The sequence below is a fragment of the Pan paniscus genome, chromosome X (genome assembly GCF_029289425.2).
Source record: "Pan paniscus chromosome X, NHGRI_mPanPan1-v2.0_pri, whole genome shotgun sequence".
Taxonomy (NCBI): domain Eukaryota; kingdom Metazoa; phylum Chordata; class Mammalia; order Primates; family Hominidae; genus Pan; species Pan paniscus.
In genome coordinates, this window is record NC_073272.2 from 106604462 (window position 1) to 106625048 (window position 20587).

At 36.6% G+C, this 20587-nt stretch overlaps 1 protein-coding gene and 1 pseudogene across 1 annotated transcript in view; one reads left to right on the forward strand and one right to left on the reverse strand.

Moving 5' to 3' along the window:
* Nucleotides 1–1254: 1254 nt before the first annotated feature.
* NUP62CL (nucleoporin 62 C-terminal like) overlaps nucleotides 1255–20587 on the reverse strand; it is a 116428-nt gene continuing 97095 nt past the window's right edge. Inside the window, exon 8 of the mRNA XM_014343526.4 lies at nucleotides 1255–2435. The gene's annotated coding sequence lies outside the window, so the exon portion shown is untranslated. The remainder of the gene's footprint in view (nucleotides 2436–20587) is intronic.
* LOC103786256 (general transcription factor 3C polypeptide 6-like) lies at nucleotides 8377–10442 on the forward strand (annotated as a pseudogene).

Here is a 20587-nt window from a genome sequence, read left to right on the forward strand (position 1 = left end):
TAAACAACTGTGCAAGTCTTTCAAATTTCCCAAATGAAATAGCATAAATGCTGTTATAGAGAACAAATATAGCATCTTTTCAAAGGATTAAAAAATGGGTATGTACTGGGATAGTGTCAACACTTTAAATTTAAGAATTCTTCAGCTAATATGTCAGCTGGTTAACAATGGTTACGAGGGGCTGAAGACTCCAGTGCCTAACATAAATGATGCTTTAACATTACTGGTAAAAATAGCTTATTTCTGTATTTCTGACCTTTTAATTAAGATTTGTTCAACGTGACTGGGCACGGTGGATCACGCCTGTGATCCTGGCACTTTGGGAGGCCAAGGCGGGTGGGTCCTTTGAGCCCAGGAGTTCAAGACCAGCCTGGGTAACATGGCAAAACCCCATCTCTACAAAAAACTCAAAAATTAGCTAGGTGTGGTGGTGTGCACCTGTAGTCCCAACTACTTGGGAGGCTGAGGTAGGAGAATCACTTCAGCCCAGCAGGCAGGGGTTGCAGTGAGCCAAGATCACGGCACTGCACTCTAGCTTAGGTGACAGAGCAAGACCCTGTCTCAAAAAACAAACAAAAAAAATTGTTCAACAATGTCATTTCTTTACATGTTAGAAATGGTCAGGAAGAATCTTAGAGATGATTTATGATTTAGTCCAATGTACAATTCCAGACAGTATACTGAGATCACCCTGTAAGTCTTAATAACATTACTAGATCAATCTAGAAGCCAGTTGCTATCCTCTGGCATCTTCTATGTACTAGGAAAAACACTAGAACTCCCACTGAAGATAATGTAACAGTAAGATAGTATAAGCAGTATTGTAGTCTCCTTTTTCTTTATTTTACTTAGGAAATATGGAGTAAGCACTCTACTCACAGTGAAAAGACATAAAGGAATCTCAAAACTTCAGAGAAATGAAAACCAGTTCCTTCTCACAAAACAGTTTGGGAAACCCTAATATGATCCAACTCTTTCATTTATGGACAAAGATAATGCCCAAGATGAAATTATTTGTCCAGTTAATTAGGCAGGAACAAGACTAGAGTCAGTGTTTCCTCTGATAAACTATATTTTCATTACTGAATGTAGAACTTGTACACAGGCTACTTTACAAGAGTTGAATCTCCAAAAGCAATGGGAAAAAATGTCTTTAGTATTACTATTATCTACAGTATAAGAGTAATAATACTGAACTGAAAAATTAGAGATTACTAAAGATTATACTTAAAAGTTGTGTATCTACAGAAATAATTCACAAGATTATATGAGTTCTGGATTATTTTCACATTCTATAATTCTGCGCGGTTACAAAAACTTACTGGATAAGAAGCTGCTGCTTGGAAAAGTTTGAGTAGAAAAAAAAGAGTCCATGTCAATTTTGGCATTTAGTCTGCTCATAAGACTAATCGTTGCTAATATTCATTTCAAAAATATTTCTTCGTGTAATGTGTACCCGCCAGGATGGTCGTGTGCAATCAGTACAACAGAAAATTTAGCTCAATAAATTATAGGTTACTGAGCTCTAGTCACTTAAAAACTTTTAATAGTTAATTTCAGTATTACATGTTTTTTTTTAGGACATTACCTTTATTTATGACTTAGGTGAAACATGAAACACAGGAGACCAGACTGTTCCAAACCTAAGAACAAGGCTTATTTAAAACAAAACAAAACAAACAAACAACAACAAAAAAGAAAAGCAAACAAATATACGGAAATCACCAACTATAAATCATATGCTAAAACCAAATAAAATGCCAGTATATCCATACATTAAAAATAACCAAATTCCTTGAAACTTACCTTTCCTTAACCCTTTAATAATAATCTACCCTAACTTTTCCTCCCTGCTCTGAATCTCTATAACACACTTTCTATAATTCATACTGCACTTCTTTATATTATCTATATTGTTTTTATGCAGACAAGCATTAATTATATCTCAAACTAGACAGTAGGTTCCTTTGAGAAGAAGAGACTTTACAGTATCTAGCACTATATAGCTTGGCATGTACTTTTGGCAGACATCACCCTATGATTCAACTGGAGTGAGAAGGATGATGTGTACTGATGCCAGGGAGAGTAAGACATAAATTACACATATAGAGTCAGCATCTAAGAGGTTGCTGTCTGGACAAAGGGGCTAGTATAATTTTGATTTTCTAATACTAAAAACAAAACTAAGGTATAATTCTCAACAGTACAATACTTAAATGAAAAAAAGGATGCACAATTCATTATGATCAAGATGAAATATTAAGTATAAATACTACTCTATTTAACATCAGAATTTGTAGGTAATAATCCAGAAATGACATGCTGAAGATATGGTCATTCACTAAAAAGCAGTGTTGACATTGTGTGCATGCTCCTCGTGACGATAATCCTCGAAAACCCGTGTTACCACTTCTACCTTCCTTTGCAGCATGCCTCTAGGAGAAAAAGTCACACAATCATTAATCTAAGGCCAAAATATCCCATGAACATAATTTACGTATTCCTTTGAACACATGATTAACAAAATTTTACATAGCAATTTCAATAGCTTTACGTTTTAGGAAACACATAAGAAAAAAACACTCATCTATCTGTTTGGAAACTGTGCAAACAATGGACAAGACTTTTTTTTTTCTGTTCTCCCTAGCTTTCAGGCAAATAACTGTCTAGTTGACATTTATGTTTTGTTAGGATGAGGTGTTAACTGCTTTTTGACTCATTATACCCTAAAAGTGACATACAGGGTAGTCATTAAATTGGGAGTATAGGTTTTGGTGGGTCTTAGCTACCTATAAGCAAATGAGTGCACTGAGTATATTTACATTTCTGTTCTTTTCCAATAATGATTTATTTAACTTGGTGGTTCTTAAATTTTCTCAGGGGCAGAGTACCATAGAATACCATTAATTTTATCATATGAAACAGTAACTTTCTGCTAGTAAAACTAAGCTGTTGAAGTAAGCATGATACTCTGAGTTTTTCTATTAACATGCACAAATAAACTTTGTCATTTCTTTTAGTGTTCATTAATGGTTACTCATGAATAAGCCATAACTGGTGCCCAAGAAGAAAAACAATTTACAAGAGAAACACTAAAAAATTTAAACGATATACAATTGACTCTTGGAAAACATAGGTTTAAACTGCACAAGTTCACTATACGTGAATTTTCTTCCACTTCTGCCACACTTGAGACAAGACCACCCTCTCCTCTTCCTCCTCACCCTGTTCAACATGAAGATGACGAGAATGAAGAACTTTATGATGATCCAATTCCACTTAATAACTGGTAAATGTTTCTTTTCTTCCTTATGATTTTCTTAACAACATTTTCTTTTTCTCTAGCTTACTTTATCATAAGAATACAGTATATAATAATACATATAACATGCAAAATACGTGTTAATTGACTATGTTAGTGGTAAGGCTTCCATCAACAGTAGGCTATTAGTAGTTAAGTTTTGGGGAGTCAAAAGTTATATTTGGTTTTTTACTGTGTAGGGATTAGCACCCCTAAACCCTTCATTGTTGAAGGGCCAGCTGTAATATACTTTAATTTTCTTCACCCAATCAGAAAAACCCTAATGTTACCCAGTTTTTAAAGTGTAATACCTCATTTTATCTTATAAAGACATTCTGCAAGATCATGCTTTAAGGACAGTGATTTCAATGCTGGCTGTCTATAAAAGGCCAGAAAAACATTATGTTCAACCTGGCAAACTATATCTCCTTTTCGTTGTAATAACTAACTGCGGGGTGCAATTTTTTCCCCTAAATAACAGTTTTTAATGATGGAAGCACAGATGAGCCCTACAACAAACCATTAACTTGAGATCAGAAGTGTCAACATAGGCACATTCTAGTAATTTGCTGATTGATACATATTAAATGCAAAGGGGTACATTTATAATGATTTTAAAAATCAATAAACTGTCAAGAAATACAAGTCAGCATTCTTAAGAGAGCCTTACTATTAGCATTTTGTCATGTCTTCTAATTGAATTCCCAGGACTATTTCTGTATTAACATACTTTAAATTTTTTAGGACTTTCATTCTTTAAGGGCAAAAACTGCACCTAGGTACTTAATGCCCAGAATTTTGGTCCCATGACAAGCATCAGTGATTGACTGGTTCCTGCCAGCATATTAAATATGGCATACACATATTGACATTATTAAAAAATAATTGTACTAAACAATATGAAAATAAGAAAACAATTTCATTCACAATAGCATCAAAAAGAATTATAATACTTAGGAATAAACTTAACAAATGAAGTATAAGACCTGTACACTGACAACAAAAAAAACATTGCTAAGAAAAACTAAAGAATATCTAAATAAGTGGAGATATATTCCATGTTCATGGATTAAAAGACTCACTATTGTTAAGATGGCAATTCTCCACAAGTTGATCTACAGATTCAATGTAATCCCTATGAAAATTCTAGCAGGCTCTTTTTATAGAAATAGACAAGCTTAATTTAAATGTATATGGAGAGGCAAAGGATCCAGAAAAAAACAATCTTGAAAAATAAGAACAAACTGTAGGATTTAACACTATCTAATTTTAAAACTTAATCAAGTAATCAAGACAGCATGATATGGGCAATAATAGCCATAGAGATCAATGAAACAGAAACAAAGTCCAGAAATAAAACCTTATAAGGTACCAAGGCAATTCAATGGTAGAAATCATAATCTTTTTCAACAAATGGCTCTGGGACAACTGGATATCTACATCCAAATGAAATCAAACCCCCACCTTTAACTATATACAAAAATCAACTCAAGATGGATTATCAATCTAAATGTAAGTGCTAAAACTATATTTTAAAAAACAACAAGAGGCTGGGTACTGTGCCTCATGCCTGTAATCCCAGCACTTTGGGGGGCCGAGGCAAGAGGATCACCTGAGGTCAGGAGTTCGAGACCAGCCTGGCCAACCTTGTGAAACCCTGTATCTACTAAAAATACAAAAATTAGCCAGGTGTGGTGGCAGGAGCCTGTAATCCCAGCTACTCAAGAGGCTGAGGCAGGAGAATCGCTTGAACCCGGGAGGTGGAGGTTGCAGTGAGCTGAGATTGTGCCATTGCACTCCAGTCTGGGTGACGAGAGAAACTCCGTCTCAAAAAAAAAAAAACCAAGAAATGTCCATCAACTGATGAATGGATAAACAAAATATGGTACGACTGTACAATGAAATGATACACAGCAATAAAAGGAATTAAGTACTGATACATGTTACAACATAGATGAACCTTGAAAATATTATGCTAAATGAAAGAAACCAGACACAAAAGGCCACATATAATAGGATTCAATCTACATAAACTCTCCAGAAAAGGCAAATCTATAAAGACAGAAAGTAGATTAGTGGTTGCATGGGGTTTGGGATAGAAATGGGGAATAACTGCAAATGGCCAAGAGAAAATTTTGGCGGTAACAAAAGTGTTCTAATACTGGATTGTTTGATGTCTGTACAACTCTATAGGCCTAACTAAATGGCTATTGGTTAAGGTGGTATATTTGTGTATTTTAAAATATTTTAAAACAATTATTTATTATTCTCAAAAGATTTTGGTGAAGCTGCTTCCAGTCAGTGTCATTCTGTTTTGGAGACAGATGTTTTCTTCAACTTAGCCTTTTGCAAATACTTTAGGTAAATATTCAAAAAAGATTAGGAAAAGAGATTTAGTCATTAAACCCAAACACAGACTTCTAGAAACTGTAATTAATGCTTTAAGAAAATTTTAAGTTATACATATAAAAATTATTAGATGAGATTAAATTCACTGTCAAAGAACACAATGTACTTTCATAAACAATGCTATATAGTATATCTCTCATTTCTCCCAGAAAAAAATTGAGGCAGTGAGATAAAAAAAAAATCCTGACAGTAAAACAGTTAAAGACACAAATAGGCAACTTATAAAATGACACACAAATTATTTATAAACATTTTCAAAATACTCAACCTCATTAGTAACCAGAGGAATGCAAATTAAACCAGGAAAATATTATTTTAACTTGCAAATTTTGGCAAAGAATGATCATGGTGTTGGTGGTGGTAGTAATTACAGGAGTGGTACTGGAAAGAATGCAGAAAAATGGGTCCCCCCAATGAATTTCTGGTGAAAATATAAATTAGTACAACCTACCTGGAAGGATATATACCAAAAGCTTTTAAAACAGACATTACTACTGATTTAGCATTTTAACTTCTAAGAATTTTATTTATGTCCAGTAATCATGGTTGTACACCTTAAAATTTACCTACAGCTAGGTTTTTACTGCAGCATGATTTAAAACAGCAAAAAGTTTGAAACATTAACTAATACCTAACAATGGGCTATTAACAAACTATGGTATATCCATATAATGCAATATTTAGTAGCCATTAAATGTAGAATGTTTAATAACATGGAAAGATGGTCATGTGCACATGTCTGTTAGCTTTGTATCTCTTTCTCCACCAAAAGCTAAATACAGTATCCTGTGTAAATATCAGGCAACAAATAAATTGAAACCATATATTGGACCCCAAGCTCATGCCAGGCATTGCTAAATTCTGAAGATACAAAAATAATTAAGATATTATCTCTATCAAGAAGCTCAAATTCCAGTAAACAGACATGTAGACAAATAACTGCAATATTATATGATAAATGCTAATACTACATTATGTAGAACACAGCCTGGATACAAAGAAGGGGATAAACAACTATTAGAATGATGAGCCAAGGCAGTCAAGGAAGGCTTCACAAACCATCTTGACATGGGAGCAGCTACCATGCAGACGATGATGGGGTAGAGTACTCCAGGCAAAAGAAACTGAACGTCCGAAAATATAGATGAGGAAAGAATATCAGGCGTTTAGAAAACCATAAATACTTCTTCAAGATGAGGCTAGAGAACCAGATAGGGGTTAGATTATGCAGGGTACTTTGTATATTATGCAAAGAATCGAATTTATCATTGGACAATGGGAACTAGTGAAGGGTTTTAATAAAGAGATGACTAGAATAGAGTGTGACTTTATCAAGATCATCTTGACAGTATTGTGAAAGTGAATTAGAATGGGGTAAGACTAGGCGGAGGAGACCACTAAGGTTACCAGTTAGAGATTAAGCACATGCATTTACCACTGCTCTATTTCAAAACATTTGTCAAATAGCAGTAAAGATATTTTTAACAGAAGAAGAAAAAGACAAAAGCATAAAATCGTAAGGACAAAAACAAGAAAGGAGACAACAAAAATCTATGAAAATTGCAGCTAGATTTGTATGAGAGAACCCTAGAAAGAATATGGAATTAGTAGAGCTAGGTAATTCAAAGTGATATTGAAAGTGGAGCTAAAAACAGAATTGTCAAAGCATAAGAAACAGACCCCTCCTCTCATCCACATCCTACATCTGGGCAATTCTCCCTACCCAACTCCTGGAGATAATTTTCCTTTGGAGAGGGTGAACCAAATAAGCTGTGGATCAGGGACACCAGGCAGAGCAGAGGGCAAGTATTCTGTACCAAAACGGGAATTAAGTCAAAGTTATACAGGGATAAAGTGAAAGCCTACAAGCTGAACACTGAGCCTGCAGTCTCTTCTCTAACAGTTCTCAGAACACTGGCTTAACACCAGGCTTATCTCTAGCCAGGAGCTGGAAGTTTCTTCTCCAGAGAATTTGACCAGCTAAAGAGATAATTCCTGAAGATAATAGTTAGAGGTCCCCCAGTGAAAATGTCTAGCCAAATTATCCTATAGTAAGTTAACAAGCCCCACCTACAAAACTTTTCAGTATATCATTCTTGAATATAAATGGACAACCAAGAATCACCAGATATTTGGGGAAAGCCTCTAACATGAGAAAGACTGAAACAAAACAGAAATATAAAGAAAGCTAAAAGAAATACTCCAGAAAGAATAAAATATACATTTAAAAAATCATTAATATCCTCAAAGAGATAATACTGAATTCATGAAATAAGAACAGGATGCTATTTACAAAGTACATATATATAATCATAAAACAACACAACAATCTCTTGCAAAATTAAACTTATAGCAGAAATCAAAGATCAGTAGAAAGACAAATAAAAAGTTGAGTACATACCCCAGAAAATTTAACAAAAATATAACGAGAAAATAGGAGAGAAATTAAATTTAGATCAGTCCAGGGCATCAAACATTAGAAAAACAGTATTTCCAGAAAGAATGAGCAAAAACTTAATTCAAGAAAATAGACCCAAACTGAAAGAAATGAATTCCTTGAGTCACCAATAATGGGCTCAGTGGGTGAAACAGATCCACACCAAAACGCATCATCTGATATTTCAGTATTTTGAGGAAGATCCTAAAACCTTCCATTGAAAAACACAATGAAAAGTTCACATGAGGTTCAGGAATCAAAATGGCCCTCAAAGTTAGAAAACAACAGAACAACTTCTTCAAAAGTTCCAGGGAAAATTATTTCCAAGCTAAAATTCAATACCCAATATTATCGATTAGATGTGAAGGTAGAATAAACACCTTTTCAGACAGGCAAGGTCTCAAAAAGTTTACTTCCTATGCACTCTTTCTGGAAACTGCTAGAATATGTGCTATATCAGAAACAAGGGAATAAACCAAGAAACAGAAGTGTAAGTAAGAGCCATGAAACTGGAGAACCAACAAAGAGTAGAGTCAATATAAGAATGCTATAGAAGACAGACCATAGCCGAGCAGCAGACCAAGAAAGCAACAATTAAGGACTGTAGTATGGAGATTAGAGGCAGAGATGAATCAAAGAGGCAACTGATAGATTTACAGTAAAAGCAGGGACTTAGAAAAGTATATAGAAAACTAAGTAAATAAAGAAATAAGATTCAAAGGAAAATAAAACTTGTAAAAGGAAGAAGACATAATATAGTATACTACATGGCCAGGCTGCAAATAACATTTATGCAATCATAATCCAAATATTAAATATTGATTTACGTGAAATTTATAATATATACATATTAGGATGAGGAAAATGTGTGTGTGTGTGTGTATATATGTATATATGATATAAAAGAGTTAAATCCTCCCCTCCACCCATTTTGGAAAGTCAGTAGAGAAGGCCTAATACGGAAAAACTAAAAAGTAACACTACATGATGTTTAAAAATATAAAAATAAATAGTTGCAAAATTTAGCTAACATAATTGAAAGTGATTGCCCCTAGGGAGTAAGAAAATAAGGTATGGACAAGGAGCTGATGTTTTTCATAAACCTGAAAAAAATTATATTTTCAAGGTGGGGGACAAAGAAAGCCTGAAATAGGGATGTGGTAGTGGGAAACTAGTGAAGAGAAAGGATTCAAGAGCTATTTAAGAAGTATAATCATCATCACTTACTGAAGAAATAGAAATAGCCTGCTTTAGATTCCTGAGTAAATAGCAGCAGTCTTTTGCTGAGAAAAAGAAAAGGAGTTACAGATCTGGGAGACCCGGGAGAATATGAAAATAAGGAGTTTAGTTTTAGACAAGTTTAATTTGAGCCTTTGGGATATCTATGTGCTGATGTTTGTTAACATGGAGCTTTATAATGGATAGTAAAGGAACCATTAGTGAAATTGACAGTTGGCGATAACAACTAGGGTTTTTAAATTGCTGATTATCAGAAATGCCTTAAAAGAGAATGTAGGGCCGGTACTCAAGATGGCAGCTCCGCGTCGCCAGTGACTAGTAGGCGAGGCGCCGCGGGACCAAGGCCGCGGCCGACTAGCGGGGTCTGGAGGATGGAGAAGAGGAGGAAGAGGAGGAGCAGTTGGTTCTAGTGGAATTATCAGGAATTATTGATTCAGACTTTCTCTCAAATGTGAAAATAAATGCAAGGTTTTGGGCATTGACACTGAGAGGCCCATTCTGCAAGTGGACAGCTGTGTCTTTGCTGGGGAGTATGAAGACACTCTTGGGACCTGTGTTATATTTGAAGAAAATGTTGAACATGCTGATACAGAAGGCAATAATAAAACAGTGTTAAAATATAAATGTCATACAGTGAAGAAGCTCAGCATGACAAGAACTCTTCTGACAGAGAAGAAGGAAGGAGAAGAAAACATAGGTGGGATGGAATGGTTGCAAATAAAGGATAATGATTTCTCCTATCGACCCAACATGATTTGTAGCTTTCTACATGAAAATGAAGACGAAGAAGTGGTAGCTTCAGCCCCAGATAAATCTTTGGAATTGGAAGAGGAAAAGATTCAAATGAACGAGAGTTCAAACCTGAGTTGTGAACAGGAGAAACCATTGCACTTGGAAATAGAAGATTCTGGTCCTCTTATTGATATACGTTCTGAGAAAGTTCTGTTTTTATGGAAACTCAAATGCTGCCTTAGAAATCACTCCTAGATGAAATGTTTCCCATAATAACTTGTCAAGAACTTTTTAGAGTTCTTACATAAAAATAATTGCTGTGTAGCTTTCAGTCTTTTAATGTTTTATTGCATTTTACTGGCTATACACACATATCCAGTCATAACACAACTTATTTTACCAGAATCATTTGGGACCAGACATGAATTGGATTTTTAAAATACAGTTTGGGCTGGGTGCAGTGGCTCACACCTGTAATCTCAGCACTTTAGGAGGCCGAGGTGGGAGGATCACTTGGACCTAGGAGTTTGAGACCAGTCTGGGTAACGTGGGGAGGCCCCGTCTCTACAAAAAATTTTTTAGAATTAGCTGGACGTAGTGTCGTGCGCCTGTGGTACCAGCTACTGGGCAGCTGGCCTGGGAGGATGGCCTGGGATGGGAGGTCGAGGCTGCAGTGAGCTGCATTTGCGCCTCTGTACTCTTGCCTGGGTGACACAGCGAGACCCTGTCTCAAAAAATAAGTAAAATGAAATACTTGTAAATGACTTTAGGGACCCTTCTGAGTCCTTTAAATTCGAGGTTTTATTAAGGTAAGTATATAAGTTTTCCTTTGAGGCTGTTACAAATTACTTCAAACTCAGTGAGTTAACACAAATGTATTGTCTTATAGTTTTGTAGGTGAAAAGTGTGACAACGGGTCTTACCTGGCCTAAATTCAAAGTGCTGGCAGGAATGCATTCCTTTATGGAGTTTTTGGGGTTGGGGGCAAATCCATTTCCTTGTTTATTCAGTTGTTGGCAGAATTCAGTTATTTGCAGTTGAAGGATCAAAGTCTCCTTTCCTTGCTGTCTGTTAGCTGAGGGTCATTTCTAGCTTCTGAAGGCTGCCTTCATTCCTTGGCTCATGATCCCCTTTTCTTCAGAGCCTGCAATGGTGGGTGAAGTCCCTCTCCCATTTTGAATCATTCCTGTTACTTCTTCCATCATCCCTCTCTCTGACCTACCCTGCTGTCTTCCATTCCCACTGTTAAATGTCTATTTGATTACTCTGGGCCCACGTGGATAATCTCCCTATTTTAAGGTCGATAACTTTTTTTTTTCTCCTTTGGGACAGGGTCTCGCTCTGTCGCCCAGGCTGGAGTGCAGTAGCGTGACCGCGGCTTACTACAGCCTTGAACTCCCGGGCTCAGGCAGTCCTCCCACCTCAGCCTCCTGAGTGGGTGGGACTGCAGGCACACACCACCATGCCTGGCTGTTTTTTTACATTTTTTTTAAGAGATGGGTTCTCATTATGTTGCCCAGGCTGGTCTTGAACTCCTGGGCTCTGGTGATCCTCCTGTCTTGGCCTCTCAATGTGCTGGGATTGCAGGCATGAACCACTGCACCCTGCTGAAGGTGTATAAGATTAATTCTGGCCGGGCGCAGTGGCTCACGCCTGTGATCCCGGCACTTTGGGAGGCGAGGCGGGTGGATCACGAGGTCAGGAGTTTGAAACCAGCCTGGCCAACATGGTGAAACCCCGTCTCTACTAAAAATACAAAAATTAGCCAGGTATGGTGGCGCACACCTGTGGTCCCGGCTACTCAGGGTGCTGGGGTGGGAGAATTGCTTGAGCCCGGGAGGTGGAGGTTGCAGTGAGCTGAGATTGCGCCACTGCACTCCAGCCTGGGCGACAGAGCGAGACTCCATCTCAAAGACAAAACAAAACAAAACAACATTAATTCCATCTGCAAAGTCTCTTTTGCTAGGTCATTTAACATACACAGGCATAATACTAGGGATTAGGGCATGGAAGTCTTTGGGGCCTATTTTTAGTCTACTACAATAAGTATTTTATCTAGGAACAGAAAAAGAATTTTGAAGTGCTTAAGGATAAAGAAACAATTCCAAATATTCCAGATGTAATTTTGCTCCTTTCCCACTTGAGAAAGATTATTGAAATTCAGCTGTATTAGTCATTTTATCATGGCAGTAAACTAAATCTGTGCTAGTTTATATTTTTTAAGTAAATTATTCACACCCTTTGATACTTTGTTACAGGTTGACCTGTGTAAAATTGCCAATATTTTATTGTTTCCGACTACAAAAAACAGCAATTTCCTATAGTTTAACCTAGCACCAGTAAGTTAATATATACCTCATGCTAATTACATCTCACAATTGATGGAGATAAAACTATTTTAACAGATTAGAGAGCTAACGTTCTAGGATGAGTAATTTTTTTTTAAATCAAGTTCTGGCTCTGTCGCCCAGGCTATAGTGCAGTGGCGCAGTCTGGGCTCACTGCAACCTCCGCCTCCTGGGCTTAAGCCATCCTCCCACCTCAGCCTCCCTAGTGGCTGGGACTACAGGCGTGTGCGACCATGCCCAGCTTATTTTTGTATTTTTTGTAGAGATGGGGTTTTGTCGTGTTGCCCAGGCTGGTGTCGGACTCATGAGCTCAAGTGGTCCTCCTGCCTCGACAAGGTGCTATAATTACAGGTGTGAGCCATCATGCCTGGCCCAAAGAATTTTTTTCTTTCAAAAGTTTTGTATTTCATTGGAAAATGACTTACCTTGATAAAAAAGCATTTTAAAATCATAAGCAGATGATTATAAGCAATCATCTATATCCCAATGTCTACATGACTTTTTAATTTTTTTATTTTTTGATAGTCTGTCACTCTTGTTGCCCAGGCTGGAGTGCGGTGGCATGATCTTGGCTCACCGCAACCTCTGCCTCCCAGGTTCAAGCGATTATCATGCCTCGGCCTCCCAAGTAGCTGGGATTATAGGCACGTGCCACCATGCCCAGCTAATTTATATGACATTTTTTTAGTCTCAGCTTTTAATAAAAAGCTTATTGTTTCCCCCTTATGTATGTATAGGAGAGCATGCTAATTGCCTGACCCAATGATCTGTTCTCCCTTTTTTGCTTTGTATCAGAATCCCATAATTTATTCAGGTTAGCAATGTGCCTAGCTTTCCTTGCAGATACATGTGGTCATATGACTAAGTTCTGGAATTGACATGGAATAAGAAGTGCTGAGTGATGGGAAAAAAAAGAAAAAAGAAAATAACAAGTGCTTAGTGGTGCTTCTGGGAAGTTTCTTTAAACTTAAAGGCTTAAGGGGAAGCAGGTGGGTTCATCTTCTGTTCCTGCTAGAACATGGATGTGGTAGCTAGAGCTCCAGCAGGATTCTTGGACTTCAAAGTAACCTTGGAAATAGAAGCCATGAATGGCAGAGCAGCAATATAGGAGACTGGGTCCTGATACTGTGAGATTACCCTGGACTGCTATGAGTAAAGGGTTAATAAAACCTTTTCTTTCTCCCTGGTGAAATGACCTCGAGTTTCGCTTTCAACACTGTTTCTCTGGAAACCTACTAGGCAAGGTAATAATGGAATGTCAGCTGTAATATTAGGCAATATTATTTATGATTAAAAATGAGCCCTTAGCTGGGCGCGTTGGCAAAAATAAATAAATAAATAAGGAGAATGCAGTAGTCCTCCCTTAGGCATGGTTTCACTTTACGTGATTTCAGTTACCAGTGGTCAACTGTGGTCAGAAAATGTTAAATAAAAAATTCTAGAAATAAACCATGTATAAGTTTTAAATTGTGCACCATTCTGAGTAGTGTGATGAAATCTTACACAGTTCAGCTCTGCCCCACCCAGGATGTGAATCATCCCTTTGTCTAACAACACCCACGCTGTATATGCTACCCTCCAACCCATAAGTCACTTATTAAAAAGAAGGAGAGTTTGCAAATCAATAATCTTAAGTTCTTACCTTAAGAAAACAGAAAAAGAGCAAAATTAACCCAAAGCAAGCAGAATGAAGAAAATAACAAACAGTTGTTATCAATGAAATTGCAAACAGAAAAATCACAGGAAAACATCGAGACAAAAAGCTGACTCTGAAAAAAATCAATAAAATTAATAAACCTCTAGCAAGACAGAAAAAAAAATAGAGAAAACACAAATCACCAAAACCAGGAAACAGGGTATACCACTACAGATCCTACTGCCATTAAAAGGGTAAAAAGGAAATCCTATCAACAAATTTATACTCATAAAGTCAACCACTTAGCAGGAATGCACCAATTCCTAAAAGACTACAAACTATGAGATCTCAACCAAGATGAAACAGATAATCTGAATAGTCCTAGAAACATTAAAGAAATTCCATTTGTAACTTAAAAGCTCTCAAAAACAAAATATCCAGGCCCAGATAACTTTACTGGAAAATTCTACCAAGCACTTAAAGAAGAATTAATACCAATTATTCACAAATCCTTCTAAAAAATAAAGGCCAGTATTATACTATTACCAAAACCTGGCAGAAACAGCAAAAGAAAACAAAACAAAAAATGCCCCAAACTACCAACCAATACATATCATGAACACTTGAAAAATCTCTCATACATTTAAAAATCCTCAACAAAAGACTAGATGTATTTGGCTACAATGTATAAAAGGAATTATAAACCCTGACCAAGTAGAATTTATTCCACATATGTAAGGCTGACTCAAGATTGAAAATATATCAACGTAGGCTGGGCGTGGTGGCTCATGCCTGTAATCCCAGCACTTCGGGAGGCTGAGGTGGGTGGATCACCAGATGTCAGGAGTTCGAGAGCAGCCTGACCAACAAGGTGAAACTATGTCTCTACTAAAAATACAAAATTAGCTGGGTGTGGTGGCATGTCTGTAATCCCAGCTATTTGGGAGGCTGAGGCAGGAGAATCGCTTGAACCTGGGAGGCGGATGTTGCAGTGAGCCAAGATTGCACCATTGCACTCCAGCCTGGGCAACAAGAGTGAAACTCTGTCTCAAAACATAAAATAAAATAAAATTATTATATCTCAATGTAATCCACTGTATCATGAGTTAAAGAAGAAAAATCATGATTATGTCAATTGCTACAGAAAAGGAATTTTGACGAAATCCAGTACCTGTTCATGGTAAAACAAACAAACAAACAAAAACTCCCAGAGGGGAATTACCTCAACTTGATAAAGGGCGTCTACAAAAAAAATCTACAAATAACATCATACTTAAGGTGAAAGACTGAAGACTTTCCACATAAGATCAGGAACAAGGCAAGGATGTCTGCTCTTATCACTACTACTCAACATAGTATACTGGAAGTTCTAGCCAGTGCAAAAAGACAAGAAAAAGAAATAAATGACATACAGATTGGAAAGGAAGAAATAATACTCTATTTGCAGATGACATAACTGTCTATAAGGAAAATTCCGAGGAATCCACACAAAAAAAACCGCCTAGAACTAACAAGTGAGTTCAGCAATGTCAAAAGATATAAAATCAACACACAAAAATTGTGTTGATTTTACACTAACAAAAACTTGTGTAACATAATACCATTCATAACCACTACAAAGTAATAAAATACTAAGGTATAAATCTAACAAAACCAAAACATGTATGTGATGTGGGTGATGAAAATTACAAAATGCTCATGAAAGAAATCAAAGAACACCTAGATAAATTTTGGGACATATGTTCATAGATGGGAAGACTCAACACAGTAAAGATGTTAATTCTCCCCAAATTGATCTATAGGTTAAATGCAATTCCTATCAAATCCCAGGACATTTTCATGGAAACTAAAACAATCTTGACAGAGTAGAATAAAGTGGGAAGAATCATTCTACCAGATACTAAGGCTTCTTACTGTATGGCTATAGTAATGAAAGCACTGGGGGAAAGACACATAGACCCATAGTACAGAGACCTCAGAAAAAGACCCACACAAATATGTCAAACAGGTTTTTTTTGTTGTTGTTTTTGTTGTTTTTTAAGGCACAAAAGCAATTTAATTGAGGAAGGATACTTTTTCAAAAATGGTGCTGGAACAACTGGATATTTGTAGGAAAAAAAAGAAGAAGAATCTTAATCTAAGCCTCCTATCTTATATAAAAATTAAATCAAAATGGGTCACAGCCTTAAATGTAAAATGATAAAACTTGTAGAAAAAAGATATAGGAAAAAATCTTGGGGACATGGGGCTAGGCAAAAAGTTCTTAGACTGGACACCATAAACATAATCCATAAAATAAAACTGATCAAATGCATTGCATCAAAATTAAAAAACTTTGTTCTGTGAACAACTCTACTAAGAAAATGAATAGATAGGCTACAGACTGCGAGAAAATATTTGCAAACCACATATGTGACAAAAGACTTGCATCTAGAACACATGAAGATTCTCAAAACACAACAGTAAAAAATAAACAATTTGATTAGAAAATGGACAGAGGACACAAACAGGCATTTCACTGAAAAGTTTATACTGATGGGAAGTAAGTACAGGAAAAGGTTCAGCACCATCATTCATCAGGGAAATGCAACTTAAAACTGCCTTGATATCATTACACCTCCATTACAAGAGCTAAAATGAAAAATAGCGAAAATACCAAATGCTGATGAGGACACAGACAAACTGGATCACTCATACACTGCTGGGGGATACGTAAAATGGTACAGCCACTCTGGAAAATAATGTGGCAGTGTCTAAACCCACAACTACCATATGATCCAGCAATTGTATTCTTGGATATCTATCCCAGAGAAATGAAAACTTACATTCACAAAAGAACCTGTACATAAATGTTCACAGCAGTTTTATTCATAATGTCCTAAAACTGGAAACAGCCCAGATGTCCTGCAACAGGTGAATGGTTAAACCAACTGCGGTATACCCATACCATGGAATATTACTCAGCAATAGAAAGAATCAAACTATTGATACACACAGAAACACAATGAATCTTTGGAGAATTATGCTGAGGGGGAAAAAAGCCAATCCCAAAAGGTTACACGCTGTATGACTCTATTTAAGTATTTTGAAATGATAGAATTTTAGAAATAGAAAATAGATTTGTGGTTGCCAAGGAGTTAATTAGGAAATGCGGTAGAGGGGTGGGTAAGGGAACTTGGTAGAAGGGAGGGAAGGTGGATGCTGTGATTAAAGGGGGAACATGAGGAAATGTGGTATGAAACTGTTCTGTATCTTGACTATGGTGGTAGATATACAAATCTACATGTGATAAAACTGTACAGAACTAAATACACACACACAAGTAAAACTGGGGAAATCTGAAGTAGATTAGATTTTATCAATGTGAATATCCTAGTTGTAATACTGTACTACAGTTTTGCAAGATGTTGCCTCTGAGGAAAACTAGGTAAAGAATTAACATGACTTCTGTATTATTCTACAACTACCTCAATAGAAACTTCAATTAAAAAAAGACCAACGCACACAAATAAGTTTTGATTCCCAACCTCTTTTCCTACAACTGCCAGCTCAGTAACCATATAATATGACCCCCAATTTATGTTAGGCAACAGTTTTACCAAATCTGTTCTAACTGCTTAATATGGCTGGCCATCTTTTCAGCCTTCACCGTATGTTTCCTCATTGTTGCCTGCCTGCTAAGCCAGTGCCACATTTTAAGGTTTCAGTTATTGTCCAATCTACCTTCTATGTTAGTTAGGTTGTTAGTTAGGCTGTTTAAAAGCAACCTTGAAATCTTAGGGGCTTGCCATAATTAAGGTTTATTTCTCATTCAGAAACGGAGGAAGGGAAGGATACAGGGAGAGGGGAGAGGGAAGAGGATGAAAGAGAGCATACTGTCTTCTCACTACTCATAGATTCTTTTAAGATACCCAGTTTATTAAAATCAAAGTTACACTCAGAATTAATGTACCTGAATTCCTAGTGCTAAGTATGTCTGATGGGAGAAAGAGTATTTACAGAGATGTACAAAACTCCATTTCTGCCATGAGAATACACATACTGGTCTTGCCACTGATATATTAAGGTGGTGACAAGACATTCTGCTTGTGTGTAGCACTGCCCTTCACACAAAATTAATAAAAAATACATTTCAAGGAAGAGTGTAAAAAGAAAAGATAGTGAAAGCATCCTGAATTCATAGAGGCAGAGGAGAAAAATGTAGTAGAATTATTATATCTTAAGTGGTCTTTATTCAGTCATCCTGTTGAAATTATTACTTATTCAAGTCTCATTTCAAATTCTACCTTTTCTAGGAAATCAACTGAATATTATGTTCTTCTTCCTTTGCCATACCCCTACCCCCTCACTTTGTATCTGTTCAAGGCAGAGGTGCCATTAATATTTATACCTCCTACACTGAGATACACAATGACTTGGCATATAGTAGATGCTTTGTATTTAGAGTCACAACTACTGTGCTGTTTCAACTGGCATCTAAAAGAACATCTTCCAATTATATAGCACTCAGTTTTCAAAATGCCCATATATATTACCCACAATACCCTGGGATGGAACAAATAATTAAAAACTCAAGAAGGTTAAGTTACCTCTCAAAGGCCAAAGCTAATGAATTTCTACTATGACCTGTATCTTTAGATTCCCATATAAGAGTGCTTTTTCTGTTACAGTACACCTGTTTGCCAAATGCTGTGCAATTTTTTAATAAAAAGTATTATGCTGAGCTAATAACTGGCATTGCAGCAAATACTATTTGTTGTCCCTTCAAACACTGAAGTGCTTAGAATGTGGCTGGCCTATCTGAATCCCATCTGGCAAAGTTTAATTGGTGAAATACCATCAGTTTATCTTATCCATGAGGTGGCCATTGAGATGGGCCCCAAAAAAAGCATTAGAGTAAGACTCCAGTGTACTGTGTTTGTTTTTTGGTCAGTAACAGAAATAAAATTACTTTGGAGAAAAATCCGTCCTTCTCACAAACAATATATATTCTGCTATTTGGAAGTGATTTAAATTATGTTACATATTTCATCTGGGGAGTCTCTCCAGCTTGAGGAAATTCACTTGGGCACAAAATGTACATAAGTAGGATTAGTGAGAAATCTAATTTTGCAGATGTATTGAGAGTATTTCAAATCTGGATTTACATATAGAAAAGGAAGTTTGGGAAGTGGAGCTCTGAGAATGTTAACCATCACATACATGTGCTTTCCTAACAGCAGCTGAATACTTGCTCAATTCTAATTTTAGTACCCTAATCAAACCTACAAGAAGTTCTTCAGAATCAAGAGACAAAGGTGTGACAACAAATCTATTTTGTCTGTAAAGGGGAACAAAGATGAGCAAGTGGCTAATAAACAGTGGAAAGACATAAAATACCTTTCAATTAACTGCACTGGGAACAACCAAGTGTCTCTGTTGAGGTTAAGAGACGCTAAAAGTGAACCTCACAAACAGAGATATCTTTGTGTTGCTGCCGCATCTCTGGCAGAACAAGGGCATTCACTTTTCAAGTAGGTGAAGTGGAACATTATACTCAAGAACACAAGAGATGACCTCACCAATCAACCAATGCCACCAAGATTTCCCAAAGAATTAAAGAAAAAGAGGAAGTAAATGAAACAACCTTGCTCAGTAAATCAGATTCTATTCTAGAAGACGAAACAGGAAGAAGGCACCTTAATTGGAATTCAAAGGCATCTTTTGGCATCTCAGCCCGGATACTCTTCAGATATGAGAGGGATGGATGAAAGTAATTAATAAAAATATTTTTAGGCCGAGTGTGGTGGCTCATGCTTGTAATCCTCACACTTTGGGAGGCCGAGGCGGTGGATCACTTGAAGCCAAGAGTTCGAGACCAGCCTGGCCTACACCATGAAACCCTGTCTCTACCAAAAAATACAAAAATTAGCCGGGCATGGTGGTGCGTGCCTGTAGTCCCAGCTACTCGGGAGGCAGGAGAATCACTTGAACTGGAAGGCAGAGGTTGCAGTGAGCCGAGATCATGCCACTGCACTCCAGCCTGGGTGACAGAGTGAGGCCCTGTCTCAAAAAATACATATATATGTATTTTTAAAAAATCTTTCTTGTCTGGACCAAAGCTTCTTAAAAAAATCCAACTCCAAAAAATCTAATTGAAAGCAATACCCTCAGACAATAAATATTAACACTGGGTAAATATGAAGTATGATTATTACATATCACACAAAACTACTTCTCTAAAATGATCCTATGACATTTTATGCAAGAGTTAGTCAAATCATGAGAGACAACTAAGAATGTTTTGCACCAAAAAAATAAGGTGTTCATAGCCATTCAGCTTAGTACTAATGGGATTTTATTTTGGAAATATTACAAAATCCCTATGGTGCTTATAGTTACTCTAAGGAGTAACTCTGCCCTAAATAGCAGCCTAAATGTTGTGAGCGGCTATTAAATAATTATCCAGCTCTATTCCTTAAGAGACTGCAATAATTATGGAAGAA